Genomic DNA, 20,759 nt, shown 5'->3' on the forward strand with positions numbered 1-20,759 from the left:
GCCACGAAAGCATATCGCAGACCATAACGCTCCCTCCTCCGGCCTAGGCTTTTCAGATAATTGTTGCACGGTATTTGCTGTCAGACGTACATTGTCCGATGGTGCATAAAACGTGATTCATCTGAAAGGGCCTCGTGTCGCTACTCAGTTACGGTAGTGGCGTACAAATTTCCGTCTTCGTCGCCAATTAACAGCAGTCAGCATGGATGTAGGCCTTCGACCTAGGTGCCTGCTGTGGAGGCCATAGGGAGCGACTTTCGCAGGATGGTCGTCGAGGGGACACAGTTGGTAGCCGCTTTGTTCATCTGGGCGGTCACTTCCTCAAACGTTGCAAGTCTAAAACCAAAGATGGAAAGATAGTCTGTATCAAACTCAATGAAAATCCAGTTCCGCAATAGTTGTTCATTGCGTTTTTCCCTGTATGACGACCGGTTTCATACCCTCGAGGGATGCCTTCAGCCATATAAAACTAATACTTCATATGCCACGATTTCCAAGGTGCAAGTGCACATAAAAACGTCTCTCCCCGGTAAAACTATGGATGAACCAGCAGATGGGAAACCGAGCCGTGCACGTGCACACTTACAGGCTGCAAATCGTGGCACATAAAGTATTAGTTTTATATGACCTGAAGATATACCTCCAGGATATGAAACCGGTCGCCATACAGGGGAAAACACAATAAACGGCTATTGCGGGACTGGACTTTCACTCAGTAAAAGATAGACTATTTTACCGTCTTTGATTTTAAATTATTTGATTGTCTTTCACATTATGTGCAAGTTCTTTAATTGTGCTTGCCCGACCTATAAGATTATATGTACTTGCACGTCTGTTCGCCACTACACATTCCCGCAGCCGCAGTGTACAAAATTTGGTGGCTCCATTCAGTGATGGCTGACAGCTGACCAGTATCTGTGGTCCTTTATATTTACCCGTATGCTCGCAATGAAACTAGCTTCATCCATGAACTGCACCTCACAGGCGAACATACAGCTTTTGTCTAGCTTCAGATTCACCAAGTCGGCAAACTGAGCCCCATGATCGCGATCGTCTTCCGTGATAAGTAAATTTGCATTTTGTAAGGGCGTACTTTACGTTTGACTAAAATTCTCTTTGCTGATGAACGTCTGACCTCAGTTAATTGCGAGATACGGCAAATATTGCGTCCTGGATTCTCATTTCATCTGCAGCTCTTTCCATCATCTAGCTTTTAATTTGTTAGCAACAGCGCCACTTTCACAAAATTTCGCAACACATTTCACTACCACACTGTGGGTAATAGGTGGTTTGTCTGGAAGACGTTAGTAGAAATTCTCTACGAGTGCACGGGTGCTCCTCTCTCCTAATAACAGGACGGTATCAATGCATTCGGAGTGTATTGACCACTCCAGCTTGCCTGTTACCTTTAAGGCAGAAACTGCAGTTGAAATGAGTTAATGAATACAGATATGTTCAGATGAAAGGCAGCAGGTTTTGCTCACGTAAATAACTATGAGTTTGATACGTCGCATCACCACTTCTCATCTGAAAATCACGAGTTTCATCCAAGACGGCAGCTTCCAAAGTGGACGCTCCTGCCGGTTTTCCTCTTCTCCTATCTCACACTAACTCACTTTAAATTTTTGATTACTGATACTTTTTAGCGGGATCGTTCGACACCTACAGATCACCCATTAGGATAAGTTTCTATAATTTCATTATCTTTTGTTAATATGTAACTCGGATTATCTCTGAAATGGTCTATGCGACGTGATGAATGAGCGAACGAATGAAAGAATGGTACTCTAGATGAAGCTGTAAATCCAGACAAGTTGGTTATCCTATACTGTGATCACAGTGCGTAAATCAATATTTCCTTGTGGATCTATAGCGTTCTGTACTCAACCATATTTTTCAACTTGTGTGTTATTGCTGTAACAGCATGAGATATGTCCAGCATGAGACATGTTCAGCACTGATTATATTACGCAGCATTTGTGAAAAGTATGATATATTTACCACAATATGTTTCGGGATTACGTTATCCCATTATCAAGTGCTATAAAACAGGGAAACACAAATCATTGCTTCACAGTGCTATACATACTGACAACCATGCAGTAATTTGTATTGTCCTGTAGTATAAAATGCCTTAAAATTTCTGTGCCATGTGGCATCGCAAAAAAAAAAAAAAAAAAAAAAAAAAAAGCCAGCGATAAACAGGCAGTGTTCAACCTAAAACTCCTCATTCAACATCTCCTGTCGGTGCGTAATAGGGAGTTTGAGTTTCTTCTGAACTTTTCGCATGCCCTGCATTAAACATATTGTTTTTGTAGTTGTGGTTTTCAGTCCAGAGACTGGTTTGATGCAGCTTTTCATGCTACTCTATCCTGTGCAAGCCTCTTCATCTTCGAGTAACTACTGCAACCTACAGCCTGAATCTGCTTAGTGTATTCATCTCTTGGTCCTCCTCTACAATTTTTACCCTCCACGCTACCCTCCAACATTAAATTTCTGATCCTTCGATGCCTCAGAACGTGTCCTACCAACTGATCCCTTCTTTTAGTCAAGTTGTGCTACAAATTCCTCTTACCCCAATTCTATTCAGTACCTCCTCATTAGTTACTTGATCTACCCATCTATTTTCAGCATTCTTCTGTAACACCACATTTCCAAAGCTATTCTTTTCTTGTCTAAACTAGTTAGCGTCCATGTTTCACTTTCATACATGCTACATTCCACACAAATACTCTCAGAAAACACTTCCTGACCCTTATGTCTATGATCTATATTAACAAATTTCTCTTCTTCAGAAACACTTTCCTTGTCATAACCAGTCTATATTTTATATTCTCCCTACTCCGACAGTCAACAGTTATTTTGCTCCACAAATAGCAAAACTCATTCACTACTTTAAGGGGAGTTGGAACGCCCTATCTCAATAATGTTAAGTGACTTGGCTTCCCTGTATTTCAGGAATCACTGTAGTCATTGACGTGATACTTTTACAGGACATTAAACTGTATGTTCTGAGTCTACTGAACTAAAATAATTGCATTTCAGCCACTGATTTCGGAAATATAAATTTTTAATTATACGGTAAAAATTTTGTGTACTTTTTTGTACGTTATCCTAAATAATTTTAATTATACGTAACATTACGTCCTTCCTTTAGTTCTGTATATTCAGAATATGTATGTTATTACTTCCTGAAAGTTTGAATACTCTACTCGAAGTGGTTTCTAAGATTTAGGGCCGGCCGATGTGGCCGAGCGGTTCTAGGCGCTCCAGTCTGGAACCGCGCGACCGCTACGGTCGCAGGTTCCAATCCTGCCTCGGGCATGGATGTGTGTGATGTCCTTAGGTTTAAGTAGTTCTAAGTTCTAGGGGACTGATGACCTCCGATGTTAAGTCTCATAGTGCTCAGAGCCATTTGAACCATTTTTGAGATTTAGGGAAAAATGCAACATAAAATGTAAATTTTCAGGAACGGCTTCTAAAGTTTCAAAAGACTGTAATTCGTACTTAATTTTTTTTATTTTTAGTGACTCATAAGCACCTTGCACCGTACTGTATATCGTCCTATTAATATTTTCCCCAGTTTTTTCTTCTGTTCTTCTTTCTCGACTCCTTAGTGGACAACTGTGCTGCGTACTCTTGTCCTTCTGTTCAAGTTCTCTGATACAATTTTCTCCAGGATTAATTCCCATGTACTCTAGCAACCCCCACTTTAGTGTCTTCATTACAACAAAAACATGTTTTGGTAAGCGAGTCCATATTAGATTACTGAACTACTCATTGGGATTTTGAGTCTGACCATGCGGACACTTCTTCAGTAATTCAGGATTTGCCAGGTCTCTGTAAATAAGTTTTATGATAGCCATGACTGCTGGTGGGATGGAATGTTTATGGCTGTATGAACTACTTGAGTACTAGGCATTGCGGTAATTGCGCCATGAAACAGGTCCAGGAGGGCAAATGTGGTGTACTGGTTTTTCATCAGTTGACAGTCTGTGGAAGAAGGTAGCCCATACTGCCTGCTTCATTTTCAACAAATCCCCAGTATTATTTCTAACGGCCATCCTATAATACTGCTATAGTTCATCAATCATTTTGTCTGTCAGTCTGTCTCCAGAAAGTTTCTTGTCTCTCAAACTTTGCTTCCTGAGCCTGGTGCCCATCCTCTTCTGGACATGACCTTTATAACACAGCAATCCACAGCCTTCTATATAAAAAATTACCGACTTTATTAGATCTTGAAGTAATGCACATAAAAATTTTAACATTTTCAACCGGTGTAGATTATATTTAAAAAATGAAATACAATACTTCCCATGTGAGTTTATGATATATATATTTATATCATTTATCCTAAAAATCAGAAAACGTACAAAAATTATTTTCCCCGTTCTAACTCCCCTTAAGTGTGTCATTTCCTAATCTAATTCCCTGGGCATCACCTGACTTAATTCAACTACATTCCATTGTCATATTAGTACACTCATATTTCTCTCCTACGGTCACGTTTTCGAAAAAGGAACTATTTTATCCACATAATCTACTGGTTTCATCTGCTGGTTGCGTATACGTTAATGTTATCTCCTTCAAAGTAACCCTCGTCAGATATTATAATACTCATGTCAGCACTTCTTTCAGTACCCTCGAAACACTTCTAGAACTTTATCAGCTCTTTCAGCGATGCATTTTTATTCTCATCTAAGCACGACGGCCTTTTAAGATTCTCTCCATGTGTGGAAACAGACGAACGTCACAGGGGTCCATATCTGGCGAATATGGAGGCTGGGGGATAGTCACAGTATTGTGAGCAGGTGCGTTATCGTGTTGCAAAAGCGTTAAATTGTTACTCCACAAAAACAGGCTTTCCTTTCGGATTCCGCGCGACCGCTACGGTCGCAGGTTCGAATCCTGCCTCGGGCATGGATGTGTGTGATGTCCTTAGGTTAGTTAGGTTTAAGTAGTTCTAAGTTCTAGGGGACTGATGACCTCCGATGTTAAGTCCTATAGTGCTCACAGCCATTTGAACCATTTGAACCTTTCGGACTGCTGTTCCTCAAACGGTGTTGCAGTTGGTACTCCTAATTGGTCGCTTGTCACTGTGACAAGAACTCATGATGCACTACGTCCTGAATTCGAAGAAAACAGTACTCAGGGCCTTCACATTCAGTCTTGGCGATCCACAGCGCCTCCACTGGGATCACTGACTCTTATTTTCGACGATATACCCGTATTCCAATTTTATAGGAAAATTTAATACAATTTTTAAAACAAATCAATAATCGCCACTCGTGTCCGCCCCTGGTAGCTGAGTGGTCAGCTCGACGAAATGTCATTCCTAACGGTCCGGGTTCGATTGGCGGCTGGGTCGGAGATTTTTTCCGCTCAGTGACTGGGTGTTGTGTTGTCCTTATCATCATCATTTCATCCCCATCGACATGCAAGTCGCCGAAGTGGTGTCAACTTGAAAGACTTGCACCAGGCGAACGGTCTACCCGACGGGAGGCCCGAGCCACAAGGCATTTCCATTTCCATCGCCACTCGTAAGCATACACATATAGCCTTCTTGACAACTGACGACAGACTGAACATTCAATACGGCCACCAGTGCCAGGAAAAGTTGCAGGAATGTTTACCAAAACAGCAACGATAAATTGCGTGAATCAAACTAATATAAAATTAATCAAATTAATATAAAATTAAAACATTCTCAATACTTTCTACACGCACTTAGTATTCATTAAGCAAGTTCCACTTCGCAGGTCGACTATCGCATCCCCTCGTAACACGAATTCCATGTCCGGTAAGCATGGTACAGAAATCGTGCACTCAGTGGCTTGTTTCTCAAATTTTAACTCCATCTGTGCCTGCTTTTCTACTTACTGTGTATGGGCGCCATTATCCCCTGACAAAACCTCATAATCTGCGCAGTCTCAGAAATCATTTTAAAAAAAATGACTCGTGAAGACATTCATTTTTCATCCTGTGGCAATCACCACAGTCGCTGATATTCCACTAACAATAGCATGAACTGCGGCTTGATCCTGATCTTCAAAATATTCTATAAATAACATGGGATCATCGCATAATTCGCTGTGTATATCCGTTCCATCGCTACAACGTAACATTTGTATTTCTGCGCCATAACGTTTGCCCCGTCCCATTCTGCGGGTAAGGATAAGACCGCCTGTAGTTGGTTGATTGATTAGAGGTCGAAGATCGCTGTTCGAAAGGTTGCTGTAACCAACCAGAAGTTGGTCTTGAATAGTCCACTGGCCTATTGCTGCTGCCTTTCTCATCCAGTATAGGTGGTGGTCCGCGAAATTTCTTTTGCCAATGCCTCTCCAAATTAGTTACACTCCTACGTGTCTGGTACACAGGTTGGTATCGATGCCGATTATTTTTGTTTTGTTTCGAGAACCGTGAACCGTTTTGCATCTGATTATGGAGATTTTCGTTTCCAGGGCTAGGAGGAGATGGAGCGCGTTTGCCGCGAGCGACGTGATACCGGCCATTGTGGTTCGGAGGATGCAGTGTCGTCGAGCCAGCGATGCCCTGAATGTGCTTGGCATCCTCCTGAATTAGATCGAGTGAACTTACGACAGGCAAAAGTTATCTGCTGTGTCCTCTAGACTGTGAATCAATTTTCGAGAATACGATCGGCGATTTACCTCCAGGATTCGTATGATATCTTTGTGTGCTGCTGAGTTGTTCCAGTTTCTTCTAAATACTTCACAAAACACTTACTGAGACTATCCTGTTTCGAGTTTTAGGTCTCAGAATTAAATATCTCTGGACTTGAGCGAGGTTGGACATGGTCCGACCAATGCTTCACAAGAAAAGTCTGTTCATATTGATTGTAAGTTGAACACGTTTCGGAGGTCTCCGAAACCCACAGCGTGGTTGCTCCTTGTATTCACCTGTACGATAGTGCACACTGTATTTTTTGACTCTCACTCCAAGTTTTAGGCGGGGTCCTCTTGAGGCTTCCAATAAAAATTACTGGATATCGATACTTTTTCTCAGGTGTGAATATCTGAAAATTCCGATGCTTGAGTAAACAGACTTCTTACAGAATAGGGGTTAACGTGGATGCTGCCCACACCGGATCGTACAAACATTCCGGGCACGAACTCTGGATGATGGGGAATGAATTGATTGTAGTGACTAGAGTCTGGCTATTTATATGAAACAAGGAATGGCGAATGAAAGGGAACGGATGGAGAAATGGGGGATTTATTACTCCAGCCGCAGAGGGCACTGTGGTAATGCAGTGGTGAAAGTTGAAAATTTGTCATGCTCTTGCAGAAACGTTCACATTTTAGTGGTGTATATATTTGTATGAAATAGAGAATGCGGAAAGAAATAGAAGTGATGGATGGGAATTCGTAAATTTCAGCCACACAGGGCATTGTGTTGATGCAATTGCAAAAGTTGAAAATTTGTGCCTGGCCATCACCACACAAATATTTAAACTTGATTGAGAGGCGGCGGTTCCTTGACGTTTGTTCATTGCTGATGAACTAATATCACCGGCATTCTAATGGAAATCAGTAATCTGCCAGTAGTGGCTTAATGGACTAGAGACGGTTCACTACAGGGTGCAAAAAGTTGGAAATTTGAGTCGCTTACGGACTGCGCCTGGATGGACGAAGCGGTAAATACGGGATCAAGTACTAAAGTGCGCGTCATTTATGTTGGCGGCCGAGTTTAGGTTCGTTCTGCGCATCTGACGTCACAAAACACAGTCAGCCAATGAACAGAGAACGACGTTGCCACATCTCGACTGCAGTGCAGAGCTTGGACGAGTGTCTTCAGTTTTAGAAACGTTCAGTCATAAATAAAGTAATAGAACAAAAGCAATGTCTTGATAGCAGACATTCTTTTATAGAAAGTTTCGAAAAGGCATTCTTTATACCAATTGCTTCATATTCTATTAATTAATTAAACCAAACAAGCAATAAGACTCCTAATTCAGGCGATAGCAAGGAAAGGTGTTTGTATCACTCTCACGAACCGCTTTTTCACAATAAAGAACAGCGGTAATTGTTTATTTCCTATTGTACTTCGACGAAGCGTGAATAATTCATAGTCATACCAACAGTGTTTGTCAGTATTTTGCGTGACGTGTTATAGTCCTCATGGCGTTTAGTAGTCAGACGAGGTGCGTTAGCGTAACGGTTAAGGTGTTGGGCTGCTACGCTAAAGGTTTGAGTCAAAACCTTATGCGGTGCTTAATATTTTCATTATTTAAAAACAATATCGAAGTGCCTTACTTCACGAATTATATTCGTTTGAATGCAATTTTTTGAAATTTCTAGTGCTTTGTCTCTTCATTAACCCTTTCGCTGCTGCAGACACGTGCTCCCCGCATTCCGCGCTGTGCGCGATTTTGTCATCACTGCACTGCTCGCCTGTGCAGACACATGGTGTTGCCACTGCTTTGACACACTTATCATTCGATTTCACAAAAACTATTTGGCCTAAAAATTTGATTTTTACACGTCTTCTTGACTGATACCTTCCCCCCATAAATGACTTAATTTTGTTTCGATGTTCAACGCAGTTATTATGCAGCATTAAATGTAGTAAACCATTGCACGAAATTTTGAAGAGTTTGTAGAGGTAGAAGTCCATAGTGTATACTTTCCGTATGGTCGATTTTAGTTGCCACAATAATGAGAATGAAATGTGGAAAAGATACCTAAGTTTCATATAAAATTTACTGTATAACAATATCTCATTTAATTTAAGTATGACATAGGTGTCGTATGTAATATTGAGAAATATTCCGTCTTGCGCGACTGTAATAAAAGTATTATTTACACCGGACGCGTTTGGCTTTATTTTAAAGCACTTCAATCAAGGAAAGGTAGGGCACACACACAATGGTACTCATGTTCTCTTCCTCGTTTTTGTTTCACAGTCGCAGTTTGACCAATGGTACTGAAATATATTCCTCTTCTGCAACTGTAATAAGGGACTTATTTAGACCAGACGCATTTCTCTCTTTTGAAGCATCTTCAGTGGACAGTATTTTGTCTCCTCCATTGCCAAGTCACCTTTCGAAGTTTTGTGCTGCGGTAACACAATATTCAACGTTTGTGTTGGCAGATCAGTGTTTTAGCAAATAAATGATGTTTGTGTGTGCCACACACAAAAATTATATTTGACATAGTTCAGAGCACTTCACTGATAGACGGTATATTCAAGTCCTAATGTTTTGTAAGTTCACAGTTTTATTTAATGTATTTTGTCCACTTCCTTTTGATTGATTGAAGTGCTTTAAAATAAAGCCAAACGTGCTCAGTGTAAATAAAACTTTTGTTACAGTCGCGAAAGACGGAATATTTCTCAATATTACACACGACACCTACGTCGTACTTAAATGAGCTATTGTTTTACAGTAAATTTTATATGAAATTTAGGTATCTTGTCCACATTTCATTCTCGACATTGTGGCAACTAAAATCGACCATACGGAAAGTATACTCTATGGACTTTTACCTCTGCAAACTCTTCAAAATTTCGTGCAATGGTTTACTATATTTAATGCTGCATAATAAGTGCGTTGAAAATCGAAACACAATTAAGTCATTTATGGGGGGAAGGTATCAGTCAAGAAGATATGTAAAAATCTAATTTTTGGGGCAAATAGTTTTTGTGGAATCGATTGATAAGAGTGTCAAAGCAGTCAGAACACGATGTGTCTGCACAGGCGAGCAGTGCAGTGACAAAATCGCGCACAGCGCGGAATGCAGGGAGCACGTCTTTGTAGCAGCGAAAGGGTTAATGCGGCCGTGGTGGCTTTACTTCATGAACTGCGCGCTCCCCCCTACACGTAAGTTTGCGAACTATGCTATACTATGGCGCTGCTTCTATTGGCGCGTGCGTCGTGTGCAACTGGCAACGCAGCAATCTCCCGCGTCTGGGCGGGCATGCGCGAGCCGCCAAGATAAAAGAATTGAACTATAGTCCGGCACTAATTTTCATCTTTCGCCATTGCATTACCGCAACACCCTGTGCGCTGTAAGTCGTAAATATCCACCGATCCCTTCCCTTTCTTTACCTATTCCCTATTTTATATAAATTTGTACACCAGCAACGTCATCCTGGGTGAGGTCTGTTGTGTCGGATGTGTCCGACAGAACAGACGCCACTCATATACAGGGTGTTACAAAAAGGTACGGCCAAACTTTCAGGAAACATTCCTCACACACAAAGAAAGAAAATATGTTATGTGGACATGTGTCTGGAAACGCTTACTTTCCATGTTAGAGCTCATTTTATCACTTCTCTTCAAATCACATTAATCATGGAATGGAAACACACAGCAACAGAACGTACCAGCGTGACTTCATACACTTTGTTACAGGAAATGTTCAAAATGTCTTCCATTAGCGAGGATACATGCATCCACCCTCCGTCGCATGGAATCCCTGACGCGCTGATGCAGCTCTGGAGAATGGCGTATTGTATCACAGCCGTCCACAATACGAGCACGAAGAGTCTCTACATTTGGTACCGGGGTTGCGTAGACAAGAGTTTTCAAATGCCCCCATAAATGAAAGTCAAGAGGGTTGAGGTCAGGAGAGCGTGGAGGCCATGGAATTGGTCCGCCTCTACCAATCCATCGGTCACCGAATCTGTTGTTGAGAAGCGTACGAACTCTTCGACTGAAATGTGCAGGAGCTCGCTCCATCGTGCATGAACCACATGTTGTGTCGTACTTGTAAAGGCACATGCTCTAGCAGCACAGGTAGAGTATCCCGTATGAAATCATGATAGCGTGCTCCAATGAGCTAGGTGGAAGAACATACTGACGAAACTAAAATGAGCCCTAACTTGGAAATTAAGCGTTTCCGGACACATGTCCACATAACATCTTTTCTTTATTTGTGTGTGAGGAATGTTTCCTGAAAGTTTGGCCGTACCTTTTTGTAACACCCTGTATATACATTTCTACTCTCATACTTTTTATTCGCATGTACCAGTGTAGGCATTGTCTACCGCGATCAGTTTTTATCATGTTTAGTTATTGTGTCGGATCAGAGGTCTGCGTATTCACGTTTTGACGCCTTCAGGTAATTCTGGGGTTAACATCTGTCTTATCTGATCGAGCTCATTTCGTATTATCTCGGTTGAGGTTCCCGGTTCATACAGGACTTCCTCGCCAACGGATTGTACTGCTGCACGAATTTCCTTTTCGGCTTTTTAAAGAACGTCAGTTGTTTTATCCATTAATTAAATGTTTTGTTACACTGTTCATCTTGAGGAGAGAGGGTTTGCTCAAGTAAAAAATCATTAATTTGTTGTGTCAGTTTTGACATTCGTTTCGATTAGAGTATGGGTACTTTTTAATTTCTTAATATCCTCCGACAAGTGGCTAACTACATCCGGTATTTCACGGTATACTACAGTACCACATGATGATTCAACTTTTATGGGTTCTAAAGTGGCGGTAATCTGATTATTTATAACTTTAATTACTTCATCGAACTTTTTCTCCAGCCTAATGGATTGTTCCTTTGCGATTCGAGAAAAATTTTCTTTCATTTTCATAGACCGATCCTCTGTCTGCGATCTATTCTTTCATTAGTTTTATTTGCTAAATCATTCTTTAGTTTAACGTCGCGAGAATTTAATTTATTCCTTAGCATTGCGAGAACTCATCAGTCCAGCTAATTTTTCAAGTAAATCATCGAACGATGTGAACGGTTGCCTGTCTGGCGTAGCTTCCGCACAAACTTGCGGTTTTAAATCACTCTTCTCGAACAAATCACTGACATTAGCAACCGTAAACTATGAAGTATCGGTATCAGAATCTGGTTTGTCCACAATCGTATCGAAAATGTTGCCTGTGTCGACGAGGTCTTGCTTTTCTGTCTCGGGTTCCGTTTCCATTTTGTGTGGTTTTCTGAATTAAAAAACAGAATTATTCACAGAGTTTGGGTCCACTCGCACCATAACTATGCTTTGCAACAGGTATTGACTAATACAGTTAGACAAGACGGATCTATAAAACGATAAACAAGTCAAAGTTTTAAATTTCACGTTTTTATTCACTCGGTGACTAGTTTCTGGCCGGGACCCATTTTCAGATTATCGTAACGTAGTCGGAAGTGGCATTTCCGAAAATGCAAGAACCATTTCAAAAATGTGGAAGCGAACAGTGACAGAGCATACAGACAAGATCGATGCTCATTTAACTAACACAAGGGCGACTGTCACTCCAGCTTGCAACGCACGGCGCAATAGTGGCCAGATTTGGCAATTTCCGTACAATAGCATGCGAAAATGATGCTATAGTTAATAAAGTTTATTATTCATTATTATTCAAAATCGAAATTGTTGTCGAACAGTTAAAGGCGGGCTAGCTACGCTGGCGTTTCTTACGCTTTCCTCCCAGTCTTGCGTCGCGTCGCAACTTGATTTTCCTTGTCCAAAATTAAGATTCCTAATCTTCACAAACAATACATCAACCGTTTTTTTTTAAAGATACGTTTTGTCCTCCAGTGGTAGGTTGAATAAAATACACGAAAAAGAAAAGATGAATATATAAAATATGTACAAATAATTTATCGCAGTCCCATGTTGGTAGCCAGAATGAGGCGATACTCCCCTACCGCGCTATATACGTTAATTATAGTTTTGCTTGAGCTTAAGGTACTCAGATGTGTCGGTTTAATTTAATGGTAACTGGGTAACTGAAATTCTGAGCAGAGAATGCAACTATCGCCAGAGAGAGCAACACACCATTGAGATGGTGCGAATATGGATTTAATGAATCACTAGTTTTTATCAACCATCATCAGTCAATATTACTTAATGGGACCTGTATCCAACGGAATCGAAGACCGACAGCGTCGTTGATCAGGAAGCGGATCATTCAAAATAATTTCTTGCACGTAATACGCACAAGTCACATTAAAATGGTAGGCATTTAATTTCAGGGCGGCGATTTGCTATGAGCAGAAACAAATTAATGAAGCAAAGCAATAGGCCTTCAGTCGTCGTTACTATGGGAAGATCACTGTATTTCAAGCCTATGTGTAGAAGAGAAACTTTCGCTCTATTTTTCGCGTGCCTCACTTACCCACCCCATTTTAAACGGTACTTGTCTCTTATACTGAATGTAGCAGCGTCTTTCCATGTGACTTAACTATAATTTTTTTTAAGAACTCAAATATTCTTACACGCAGTAAAAAAATGGGACGAAAGTCGGTGTGATGTATATGTACAGACAAACAAATGATTACAATTTCAGAAAAATTGGATGGCTCATTTGGCCCACCTCCGGGTCTTATGGAAGCGGTTATTTGCCTTGGCACTGATAGAATTGTTGGACATATTCCTGAGGGGTATCATGCCACATTCTGTCCAATAGGCGACTTACACAGTCAAGATTCCGAGGTGGTTGGAGACCCCGTTCAAAATGCTTCAAATTTTCTCAACTGTGGAGAGATCCGGCGACTTCGCTGGCCAATGTTGGGTTTTCAAGGCATAAACACAACCAGTGGAACTCTCACCGTGTGCAAGTGGCATTGCCTTGTTGTAATGCACTGAAGAGCCAAAGAAACAGGTACATCTGCCTAATGTAGGGCTCCCGCTAGCACGCATAAGTGCATGGACTCGACTAATGTCTGAAGCAGTGCTGGAAGGACTTAACATCTTGAATCCTTTAGGGCTGTCCATAAATCCGTATGATTAGGAGGGGGTGGAGATCTCTTCTGAACAGTACGTCGCAAAGCATCCCAGCTAAGCTCAATAATGTTCATGTCTGGGAACTTTGGTGGCCAGTGGAAGTGTTTAAACTCAGAAAAGAGTTCCTGGAGCCACTCTGTAGCACTTCGGGACGTGTGGGGTGTCGCATTGTCCTACTGGAATTGGCCAAGTCCGTCGAAACGCACAATGGACATGAATCGATGCAAGTGATCAGACAGGATGCTTACGCACGTGTCACCTGTCAGAATCGTATCTCGACGTATCAGGAGTCCCATATCACTCCAACTGCACACGCCCCACACCATTACAGAGCCTACACCAACTTGAATAATCTGCTGCTGACATGCAGTGTCCGACCGAGCGGGGTGGCGCAGTGGTTAGCACACTGGACTCGCATTCGGGAGGACGACGGTTCAATCCCGTCTCCGGCCATCCTGATTTAGGTTTTCCGTGATTTCCCTAAATCGTTTCAGGCAAATGCCGGGATGGTTCCTTTGAAAGAGCATGGCCGATTTCGTTCCCACTCCTTCCCTAACCCGAGCTTGCGCTCCGTCTCTAATGACCTCGTTGTCGACGGGGCGTTAAACACTAGCCACCACCACCACATGCAGTGTCCCTGGATTCATGATGTTGTCTCTACACCCATACTCGTCCATCCGGTCGATACAAATAAAAACGAGACTCGTCCGACCAGGCAACATGTTTCCAGTCATCAACAATCCAACGTCGGTGTTGACGGTCCCAGGCGAGGCGTAAAGCATTGTGTCGTACAGCCATCAAGGGTACACGAGTGGGCCTTTGGCACCGAGAGCCAGTACGATGATGTTTCGTTGAATGGTTCACAGGCAGACGCTTGTTGATGGCCCAGCATTGAAATCTGCAGCAATTTGAGGAATGGTTGCACTTCTGTCACGTTGAACGATGGTCCCGTTGTTGCACGATCTTTTTCCGGTCGCAGTGATGTCGGAAATTTAATGTTTTACCGAATTCCTGATATTCATGGTCCATTCGTGACATGGTCGTACGGGAAAATCCCCACTTCATCGCTACCTGGGAGATCGCTCGTGCGCCAACTATAACACCACATTCAAACTCACTTAAATCTTGATAACCTGTCATTGTAGCAGCAGTAACCGATCTAACAACTGCGCCAAACATTTGTTGTCATAAATACGCGTTGCCGACCGCATCGCAGTGCTGTGCCTGTTTCCATATCTCTGCCTACACCAGAGATATGTCTATACCAGTTCCTTTGGCGCTTCGGTGTATAAGCCCGGAATGGCTTGCCCTGAAAGGAAATAAAACGTGGCGTAGGATACAGTTATCGTACCGCTGTGCTGAAAGGGTGCTGCGGATGTCAACCAAAGAGGTTCTGTTATAAAAAGAAATGACTTCCCAGGCCATCACTCCAGGGTTGTCGGGCCGTTAGGTGGGCGTGTTATGCCAGTACTGGAGCATTTGGGGCAGAACCCTCCAACCATGTCGATCCAACCATGTCGAGATTTTGACGATGTAAGGCACCAACTGACCAGAATTTGGCACGATCTATCAGCAGGACATGCAACAAATCTATCAATCAATGTCACGTCGAACAAATGCTTGCGGAGATGGACCAACCTGTTATTGGCTTGCTCAAACTGTGAAGCCCTTTCTCTTGATTAAAGCATCCTTTCTTTCTGAATTGTAATCACTTGTATATCTGCACATGTAGATCTACCGATTTCCGTCCCATTCGGGTAATTCCTTCGCGGTGCGTCGCTACTTTTTTTCTCTCTGTCTTAGGGTGAAACATGGACATTTGCTTGTATAATTCTCTTACTTCACTATCCACTCACATTTTATAAAGTCTTCTAGTTAACCAATTAGTTAAATTTATCTGTACGTTCATGTTATAGACCACGGTACCTGTGTATGTATTCATGTATTTCCTCGAAAGAAGTAATAATTGTCACGCTTTGTGGTCCCTCCGCTCTTGTGTGCCTTTGTTTACTTGTACACATAGCATGTTCGTGGCTCAGCACGTTACAGGTTATCTGTTGACAAACCTTCGTACAACTGTCTCATAGATTACTGTTGGTTATTCTATATGGATGCACACAATGCACAGTAGCATCATTGGCGGATGTTATATGTATGTTATTGTCTTTGATCGGTGAAGGCAGTTGCCTTTAGCTTACGATTGACCTCTGTGAGAGTGCCTTTCGGCAGCAAGAGAAGTTCAAGAAAGAATTTTATGTTTGACAATGCATGTTTGCTGTTGCCTTTTTGCTTCTAACGGTGCCTAATGGAATATAAACTTTTAAGTATACTGCAGGACAATATGAACGTTTCCATGGTTGTCAGCAATTGTAGTATCATGGTGTACTGATTGTATTTCGTTGTTTCAAGCACTTGATAAAGGGATAACGCAGTCCCGACACATAATGTGGTAAATATAACACACACCTGACAATTGGTGCTTAACGTTCTCAGCTCTGACCCATGAGACTTATTCCACACATCCCCTCAGACAACCCAGAAAGAAGGACGTAGATGCATTATAACTCTTTCCAGAAAAATTGGCACACTTCTCTCTGCTCCTCCACATAATACCTTTTTAAATCATTTTTCAAATATTTCTCCAGAAATTTCACCACCTTTTTGTTCTTCAGTTCTCCAACCATCCACAGTTCTCTCATAGTATTTTGCTCCATATGTGCTGCTTCAAAGACCAGAAACACAATATCTTCTCCACATTATACATCATTACAGCTGTTGGTGAAGATAGCTTTCCCCTATAGTACGAATCCATTTGTGATATCATTTGCAAAAACGAACTTGAACTGTAATATAAAACTCATGAAGAAAACTTATTTCAACGTAAATACTATGTTTATCTAATTTAGAGGGATAACCATTACAAAGAAAATAATCATTCATTCAGCTGTTCATTTATTATGCTCCATAGCTCTCACTTTCAATTCAAGACATGCTTTAGTAAAAGAGAAGCAACTGTTGGAAATTTACAAGTTAATGCCCTCTAGAAGTTACTCTAGTACTTTGGAAGTTACTCGCTAATGTCCCATAGCACATACCCTGTCATTCTGTCCCTTCTTTCTGTTAGTGTTTTCATTCATTCCTGTCATCACCGATTCTGTGGAGAACCTCCACATTCCCACATTCATCAGCCCACCCAATTTTCAAAATTCTTACCTAGTGCATTATTTGATTTAATGTCTTCGAGAGATCCTTTATATTCTGCCACTAATACAGGACCACTCTTTCTTCTCTTTTCTCCTTCTTCTCAAAAATTCTGAAGTGACAGATGCTGTGCGCCTCTCTGAACACCATATAAACACAGGGACGAAAAGTTAAGTATAAGGGATTGTAAGCTTACATCATTTTCATGTAGCGTGAACATGGAACAAGGAGTTATATGCCACTCTGAACGTCATACAACCACAAACGTAGGAGAGTTAAATATAAGGGTCGATAAACTAGCACCATTTTCGTCTAGAGGGAACATGGAATAAGAAGCAGTTTTAACATGTAAAAGTTTGACCCAAAGTCAAAAATATTCGTACAGACAGTTTTTGTTATATTAGAAACTAGAAGCATGTGGTTGTGAGTTGTTGCAGCACGCACATTTTTGTAACTGTAATAGTCTACAGAAATCCTCAAGGAAATTATCACCTACTTTTAGAAATCTAGATGCATTATTGGCCTACCTGTTGGACAAGAGGAAAGATCTAATAGTTAGTGGAGATATCACTGTAGATGCCTTAAAAGATACAGACAGGAAAAATAGATGGGACCTATTATTGGGTGTTTCAAACTAATTTCAGAGGTCAGTTTTCCAATTCATGTACAGCAAGCTAGTAGTGGTCATTTTGAAACAATTAATACCTATATGCATAGCTACCTGATTATGATGCACAATTAATGGAGGTAAGCAATACATCTTACATACGTGAGACAGGTTCATAAGAAGCAGTGAGAGCTATTAATGTGAAGAGTACTTGGTGTTTATGAATAACTTAAAAGAGGTGTGGGATGATGTATATCTTACAAAGAGATGTTAATGTAAATTTGAATTTTTAGCTTAGTAAATTTCTATCAATATTAGAAAGTAGTTTCCCTAAAATGTTGTCCAGAAAATTCATTAAGAAAAAAGTATGCAAGGATAAGTAAGGATATCAAAATCTCATGTATGAGGGACAGAGAAATTTATATAATGGCCAGAAAAAGTTAAGATCTGACATATTTGCATAATACACAAAATACTGAAGGAGAGTCATTAAAATGTCCAGAAGAACACATGTCCTGTCAAATTAATGATGCAGATAGCAAGATTAAAAATATATGGGATGTAGACAAATGGGAGACTGGAAAGCCAGTTATTGAACAAGATACCATAACAGATAAACTAAATGACAATGTTGTGACTGTTAATTCGCAAGCTGCAAGAACTTCCAACAAGCACTTTCTGAAAGTAGCAGCAAAAGTAGGATTAAATAATTCTGCTGAAATAGCACCAAGAATACATTAAAAATACCATTCCAGGAAATTTTAAGAACTAGCAGGAACACCAACATCCCTTACTGAAATGAACAGAATTTAAAAAATTCTAAAGAACAAAGGTTCATATGATGTTGATGAAATTTCAAACAGAATTCTGAAAATTTGTTCTTGCTTAATAAGTAATGCCCATAGTAACACTGACACAGGAATTCTTTTCAGGTAGGTTACAATATGCAGTTGTTAAGCCTCTTTGTAAGAACCGGACAAGAATTATTAATTATTGTCTAATTTCCTTGTTGACATCTTTTCCCAAAATATTCGGAAAAGTAATGTCCTCTGGAGCAGGCTCATATTTAAGTAGAGACAATTTACTTACAATATCACAGTTTGAAGAATTTGTGTCCTTGGGTATCCACAGCCTTTAAGTGTTTTCAGTTGTAGGCTATATTTTGCTATATTAAAATTGTGCTATTAGTTAATTTCGGCCGTGAGACGTTGTCAAGTGCCGAAATAAACCAATACAGAACAGCGTGACATGTCTGCATAGATCATCATACATAAATGAAGCATTCCATAAGTCACATTAACGTAACCACATTTACAGTGCAAAGACATTACTTATACTTGCTGTGTTGTGTGCTCCATGTCGTTCTAATCACATTCTTTTATATCACAAACATAAAACCAGAAGTTGTACTCCATCGTAACTAACTTACTCTTAGTGCTGCAGCCTGACAACTATAATAGCTGCTACAATGTTGTCAAAGATGAACTTACCTCCAGACATTGTAAACCTATCGATTGCTATGTACAGCTACGTTACATTTACTGTGGCCATGGCAGACATAGTTCAAGAATTGAGTTCTCGGTAACCAGAGACCTAAGGTGGCTTAAGGGTATATATATTGTTTACTGCACATTAAAAACACATATGGAAGTATAAATATCATAAAATATTGACAGAGAACGAATCTATTTATCACTGGCGTGCCAGACTTAACGAAAATATTGTAATGAAGATCATCAGCGATTTAAGGTTTCATACAGGTATAAGGAGACCGCCTTATTGATATATTGTACAGATAATTGACTCATAAAATACAAATTTCAAAATGTATTAAGTTTTTATGATCTTTTATAGATCAGTGGGCCCAGGCGAAAATTTATGACATGCAAATCTGTGATTTGCCTTTTATTACACCAAGCTGGGTAGAAAGTGATGATAGAAATCAACAAAGACGTACGTCCATGAGTACACTTAAAATTCATTGCAATAATATTGCACACAAAAATGGGAAAACATACTTCTCAAAACCATGTTTATGTATCTCACATTAAGCGAAACTCGTGGCACAAATCATATTCAAAGAAAAACGTGTGGATCAAAGTAACAATGTCTGGAAAATACAAGTAAAAATAACTCCAATATATGCATTTGATAGAAATATGTACTACTACAAACATTATCGTAGGTCATTAGTGTTTGAAGATTACACATAAAGATCAGCTTAATGACATATCGTGTGGAGGAATTTTTTATTATTTTTATTATATTTAGCTTTTACTCGTATTTTTGTATGTTGCATTAATCTGTTACGAAACAGCAGAGTCCTCTTAGAGAAGCCAAATTGTAGTAAATATGTTTTTAAATGTATGCCTTGTATTTTTCAAGATGGATAGATAGCGACAGTAGATACTCAAAGAGAAAGTCCCCAAAAATACTCATTACTGGACATAGACAGCACATATACTGTCGCTATTTATCCATTTCGACGTGACTGCTACGGTCGCAGGTTCGAATCCTACCTCGCACATGGATGTGTGTGATGTCCTTAGGTTAGTTAGATTTAAGTATTTCTAAGTTCTAGGGGACTGATGACCTCAGATGTTAAGTCCCATAGTGCTCAGAGCCATTTGAACCGTTTTTTATCCATTTCGAAAAATACAAGGCACGCAGATAGAAATATATTTGGCCTCTGTACGAGGGTCCTACAGTTTCATTATAGATTAATGTAACTTAAAAAATAAATATAACAAAAAATAATAAAAAATTCCTCTGTATGAAATCTCATTGAGGTGATCTTTGTGTGTATTCACACACTAGCGACCTACAATAATGTTTGTAGTGACTCACGCTTCTATTCGATGCATGTGTTTGAATTATTTTTACCTGTATTGCTACTTGGATCCATACGTTTTTCTTTGGATAATGTGGTTTGTACTATGAGTTTTGCTTAATGTGAGATACATATACGTGGATTTGAGATGGAAGTTTCCCATTCTTTAGTGTGCAATATTGTTGCAATTGATTTTAAGTGTACTCAAAGACTTATATCTTTATTGGTTCCTATTATCACTGTCTACCCATTTTGGCGTAATAAAAGACTGACCTATACAGTCACAGATTTGCGTTTGGTGATTTGTTATCTGGTCTCACTGCTCTATGACAGATAATGTAAACTTAATATATTTTAAAATTTGTATTTTTGTGAATCATTTATCTGTACAATATATAAATAAAGTGGTCTCTGTACACC

The sequence above is a fragment of the Schistocerca americana genome, chromosome 2, assembly GCF_021461395.2.
Source record: "Schistocerca americana isolate TAMUIC-IGC-003095 chromosome 2, iqSchAmer2.1, whole genome shotgun sequence".
Classification (NCBI taxonomy): domain Eukaryota; kingdom Metazoa; phylum Arthropoda; class Insecta; order Orthoptera; family Acrididae; genus Schistocerca; species Schistocerca americana.